The 6,275-nt window shown below is 40.2% G+C and overlaps 2 long non-coding RNA genes across 2 annotated transcripts; one reads left to right on the top strand and one right to left on the bottom strand.

The window, feature by feature from the left end:
* Window positions 1–1,093: 1,093 nt before the first annotated feature.
* LOC124112993 lies at window positions 1,094–2,322 on the bottom strand. The gene is made up of 3 exons (XR_006857710.2): window positions 2,223–2,322; window positions 1,710–1,812; window positions 1,094–1,246 (listed from the first exon to the last, which is right to left on the bottom strand). It is a non-coding gene; the product is annotated as an uncharacterized LOC124112993 (long non-coding RNA).
* A 1,963-nt stretch (window positions 2,323–4,285) lies between these two features.
* Window positions 4,286–6,014, top strand: LOC124111654. Its single transcript, XR_007218323.1, has 3 exons — window positions 4,286–4,374; window positions 5,156–5,258; window positions 5,856–6,014. It is a non-coding gene; the product is annotated as an uncharacterized LOC124111654 (long non-coding RNA).
* The last annotated feature ends 261 nt before the right edge of the window (window positions 6,015–6,275 follow it).

Below are 6,275 nucleotides of genomic sequence, written 5' to 3'. Positions count from 1 at the left end.
GGGGTGGACCCAGCGTCATGATATGGGCAGGGATTGGACTTAATGCGAGACTTGGACCCATTTGCTTTCTGAATATTGGTCAAGGTCGGGGACACGGCGTCACTGCTCAGCGGTATATTGACCAAGTGATCAGACGTCGTTCCATTTTTTGCACAACATCAACAATACATTTTCCAGCAGGACAACGCTCGTCCCCATGTTGCCAGAGCTGCCATGGCCTTTCTGCAACAACACAACATCCGTGTTCTACCGTGGCCAGGCCTAAGCCCTGATCTGAACCCCATCGAACACTTGTGGGATGAGGTTCAAAGGCGTCTGCACAATGTGCACCTAGTCCCTACAACTGCCGATGAACTACGCACAGCTGCTCTGGATGTGTGCAGGAGGATCCCTAGGGCCTTCAAAAATCGTCTGATCCACTCAATGTACAGGAGATGTGTGGCAGTGATCAATGTTAAGGGTGGTCACACCAGGTTTTGACTGACATTTTGACCCGAAACTGTGTAAGCCCTTAACATTTGAAAAAAACAATTATGTCATCTGCCTTTTAATTCATTAAACAGTCTTCAGTCAATTTTTTTGTCAATCTTGCCCTATTAGTATTTCTTGTCTTTACTGTTGAAAATGAATAACATGTATACTGAATACTCGACTTGCGTTTCTTTTGCGTGTGAGTACAAAGTCAACATTGCATTTACGTGTGTCAACTTTCCGAATAATTTTATGCTCTAAGTTCATCATGTGTGTTAAATGAGGGGACTGAATGAAGATTGGATGGAATCAATGGTGGCAGAGAATGGTCAGTGGTCAATCCCGTCTGGGGTGATTTGTGAACCCTTTAAATGTCCACACAAATTGAATTTCACTTACTGGGGGCTTTAACCCAACACCTTACAAGTGTGATTAGGCATTAATTGAATCACATCGGTAACTTATAACTTATGTCATCATTACAACTGTAGAAGGCATTATAGTCGATTCACACTTTGAAACTTCGGTTAAAGATTAACTTGATTTTTATTTTACGATTACGAAAGAAAGCGGTATCAATAAATAAACATGAAAAACAGACATGACCAGATCTAGATGGATCGCTTCTATGTTTTATTGCACAACCAATATGTGCTTCTGTAGTCGGGGACGCTCCATTTGGTCAAAGGTGAAGGTGAAAGTCATCTATTTCCTGGCAGCAACGCAAGAGTTGGCACTGAAGGTGTAGGCGCCTTCTGCGGCCTGGACGGCACCCCTACAATATGAAGGTTCATCGTGAGGCAAGAATGAGAACTTGTTACTGGCACATTCCCCTTAGTATATCAAAGGATGTATGTAATAATAATAGGGGATATTTTTCGTTTAAAAAAACAAATTTTTCCTTTATTTATATCAATCCCTGCGATAAGATCTCCAGACACAACAAACTTCCACAACATGCTTCCTTGCTTATTGGATTTCCTGCCTTTGTCTATGATTGAGGTTATATTGTATGAATATACCACGATCATATACACCTATTATATCACTTTACATTTGACTTTCAAATCACAAAAAGAACCGTGTGATTTAATTATCATGTAGGTTAACTGCAGTTTCGTTACCGGCGACAAACCGCCATATTCTAATCTGGGATGAACTCTTCTTTGATTTACTCCTAGTACTAGAATGGAGGTATGAGACGAATCTCAATAAGCATATTTTATGGATATACTTACTCAACGCAGTTCAACTGGCACGAGTTGTCGTAGTAGTTGCCGGCGGTGTCACAGACGGGGTCAAGGATGCGGGGACAAAGGCAGTCACAGTTGACAGTGCTGGCTATGAAGAGACATGAAGGGAAGAATGATATGTCTATCCTGATACAGGTCTCTCAGCAAGTATAAGCTTGTTGCAAGGAATATTTTCCACACAGTCTACCTTGTCCCACACTTTAAATAAACATTTTGTCGAATTGCGAACCTTGGGCATGCAAGAAACCTATGATCGTGGGTTTGAATCCCGGTTCGCCCCGATTATGTTTCTAGGTTTGTCGGCACCATACTCATGTTTGTGAGTTTCGCCGAAGCTGACATGCCATCATATAATTGGAATACCGCAAACATCCCTCACCTGGATTACTAAATGTAAAACGATAGCTATGAATCTTTAGGAGGACTAGGCCGTCTCCTTCTGAAACGGATTGTGGATATACATTGGAATAGAACTTCTAAAACAAAACTTAAACTCACCGCACAGCACCACAGCAAGAACAGCAAGAATAGCGACAGCCTTCATATTGATGCTATAGGTTGAGCTTCTCTTCCGAACAGGATCAAAGTGTCAAATGGATTGAAATCACCGCATTTATACAGTGCACAAGCACATAGAAAATGATTAAAGTAATAAATGTCTCCTCAGCCGATTTGTAAGGTATGATTTATACTCTCTTAAAACGTTATGTGTTATGCACGAGGTTAAGGTGAGTAGTTGTAGCCATTACCCAGGTATACCGGACTAGCTGAATTGGCTAACACAAAGCGAGATCGAAGGTGAAGCGTGTTCTGAAATGTTCAGTTAATCTGAGGAGCAAATGAAACAATATCTCTCAGTGGATTTTACCATATATTCGATTTTCAATTGAAAATATCGCGCGATATTATTTTCCCAAAATGAACTATACTAGCGCTTAGTCAGCACTCAAAGAAAACTTCTACAAGGTTATATTATTGTACATATAATTTTAAATAATTTTTGGGGGTTTAATACGATACTGCTTATTGGTAACTTAGGCATCTTATCCTTGAAAATACATACATTTTCTTTTCTCATCACAAATTAAGAACATTTGAAGGAATGGTTGATGGTTATGTACATATAATGAAATTCAACAACAGTTCTTTCAATTTTGATGAAAAAGCAAACTCGGTGTACTTTTTCTTTCATGACGTGTTTCGAACATTTATTGCTCAAATACTACGGCACTTTTCACAAATAAAGAATACTTATTTCAGGTAAAATATTTTTGTGCGACAACATCAGTTCTATCTTACGACCGCCAGTGAGATCGGTATGTTAACTCAAAATGTGAACAAGGTCAATTATGACGGGACAAGCAGATGACGTAATATGTGCGAATATATCGGCCGACCAGCCGACGTATGTGTGTTTTATAATCAGACGGCTGTATTTTATTAGGATCACTTAAAGATTTTTCCCCACATCATTATACAGATGACAGGCACTGACAGGAAAGCTAGTTCAAAATGGAAACTCAGTGTATTTATGTTCCAAATGAATCCTCATTGTTGTATATTTACTACAACTGGACCACCTCCATGGTCTAGTGGTAGAGTGTCGGCCCAGGGAGCGGAAGTTCGGGGTTCGATCCCCGGCCGCCCCATTCCAAATGACGTTAAAAGATTGTACTTGTTGCTATCCTGTCTGGCGCTCGGCATTAAGGGACTAAAACAAGAAGAGGTCACAACACAAGGGTAAGCGAAAACAATTCGTTATGGAGAAATAAGCCGATGATACCAACATCCTGCTTGGAATAATTGCTGCTCACCTCTTTGTGCTATAAGGTATAAGTTCTATCCTCTGTCATGCTGCCATTGTGTAATGGGTTGACCATTGAGATTGTTTTTCACTCATCTGAAGGAAGGGTTGGATGAAGCCATCTTTATTGTTGTGATTATGCCGTCGGGGCAATGACACATTAAATAATTATCCAGTTCGATCAATATGTTTCAGAACAATGTCCATTTACTTTTTCCCCCCCCGCAATCTGCCAACAAGATGTGTTGAGTTGTAACAGGCGTCAAGGTATTCCCACATGACGTCAGCGCATTGCAGAGTGTCATCATGCCTTCCTCACAACTGTGGGAGTTCACATCAAGAGAGAGTGCTGCAGAAGATTACTGACAACTTCTCTATTTTGCAATGTCGATAAACATTTCGTGTTTTCGATTATCGGATGTTATTGAATATTCGATGCCCTGAAATGTTAACATTTGAAACCGGGCATCGAACACTCAGTAACACCTGCAAGTCTGAAAACAAAGCTCCAAATTGACCCAAAGTGGATGCTATGGCAAAACATGTTGTTTGAATAATAAATATAGTTTTACGTTCACATGAGATTATCTTCATGTGGATATGAAGTTGGTAGTACGCGACACAAACTACTTAAAAGCAACCCGGTTACAATATATCCTCGACTTGTAAATCGACCGAGGAGCTATATATTACTTGGACAAGTATTTTATGGGCCGTATGTAGTGTATAAATACAGACATTTGAATCCATTCGATACTTTGATCCTGTTCGGAAGAGAAGCTCCATCCTTTTGCATCACGATGAAGGCTGCTGTTATTCTTGCTGTTTTTGCTGCGGTGCTGTGTGGTGAGTTTGAGCTCTGTTTCATCAGTTATATTCAAATGTATCATGCACAATCCGTTGTGCATTTTCCCACGGGTCATAATTGACTCTGTCGCCTGAGATGGAGGAAGTCGCCAGAGTTAGTTGAGTCAGAACCCTCTTATAATTTTTAAGCCCAGATTTGTTCTGATTTCGATCCTTATTAGTGTCACCACCACGCCCATATTAGTCAGTTTCAGATGAACCACGTCTGCATGAAGTAAATTTATATCGTTAAACATTTACTAACTAAAAGTCGTCAATTAAAGTGTCGATCAAGGTATATTGTTTGGAAAATATTCCTTGCAAAAACCAAGTGCTTCCTGAGCAATATCATTCTACCCCTCATATTTCTTCACAGCCAGCCATAAAGCTACATAGCTATCGTTTTACATTTAGTAATCATAGTGAATGAGTGAGTGAGTTGGGTTTAATGCCGCCTTTTGCGGTATTCCAATCATATGATGGCGTGTCAGCTTAACGTCAGCCCGAAGTGATGCACGACTCAAACGTTTACCACTTTGGTGAAACTCACGAACATGAGTATGGTGCTGACTAACCTAGAAACATAATCGGGGCGAACCGGGATTCAAACCCACGATCATAGGTTTCTTGCATGCCCAAGGTTCGCAATTCGACAAAATATTCATTTAAAGTGTGTGACAAGGCAGACTGTGTGGAAAATATTCCTTGCAACAAGCTTATACTTGCTGAGAGACCTGTATCAGGATAGACATATCATTCTATCCTTCATGTCTCTTTATAGCCAGCACTGTCAACTGTGACTGCCTTTGTCCCCGCATCCTTGACCCCGTCTGTGACACCGCCGGCAACTACTACGACAACTCGTGTCAGTTGAACTGTGTTGAGTAAGTATATCAATGAAATACTTTTACAGAGATACGTCTCATAACTCAAGCGCTAAGAGTGTCAAAGCAAACTAGAGTCTATCCCAAATATAACAGGCTACAATCCAGTCGACTGTAACGAAACCGCAATTAATCTCAATGATGATTAATACGATGGTTCTCTTTGCGATTTGCTGAGCCAACGTAAATATCTAAAGTGATGTCCTTATGTCCTTTTGTTTTGAATGGTCATGGTAAAGACATACAATTTAACATTCAACCCGAATTATCCTGACAGTCACTCTAAACACCCCACCCATTCCCACCCCCACGAAACCTCTCCCCCTTGCTTCAATAAATATGTCGTCTACATATATCTGCTTCATTTGACAGCAAAAACATGAATCCGGTAGACAAGGGCAGGAAATTCAATTACCGTGTAAACATGTTTTGGTGTTATTTTTACCTTGACTCAAGATTTAATCGCATTAATGGAACGATAAATATCCTTTTGTGCTGTCATTATGAAAAAAAAAAGTTGTGTAATCTAACAAAATTGAAGGGAATGTACCAGTTACATTTTTCATTCTTGCCTCACGATGAACCTTAACATTGTAGGGGTGCCGTCCAGGCCGCAGAAGGCGCATACACCTTCAGTGCCAACTCTTGCGTTGCTGCCAGGAAGTAGATGACTTTCACCTTCACCTTTGACCAAATGGAGCGTCCCCGACTACAGAAGCACATATTGATTGTGCAATAAAATATTTAAGTAATCCATCTGGTCATGTCTATGTTTTTATTTATATTCAGTGATACCGTTGAATGTCGACAAGGTTAAATAATTATCAAATTTATCTTGAACTGTATTCCAATTCGACACGACACGACAGAATGTATTACAGAATGAGGTCAATACATTTGTGTCTGTAGAGTAGGCTGAATACATCTCACATCTGTTTGCGATACTGTAAGCAGAATTGAAAGTGTGAATGGCCTATATCTCCCTTTTGCAGACGTAATGATGACTGACGAATGATG

This window comes from Haliotis rufescens, unplaced genomic scaffold, assembly GCF_023055435.1.
Source record: "Haliotis rufescens isolate VD_foot unplaced genomic scaffold, xgHalRufe1.0.p SCAF_5, whole genome shotgun sequence".
NCBI lineage: Eukaryota > Metazoa > Mollusca > Gastropoda > Lepetellida > Haliotidae > Haliotis > Haliotis rufescens.
Note: the sequence above shows the minus strand (reverse complement) of the source record. Positions and strands in the feature narration are given on the sequence as shown.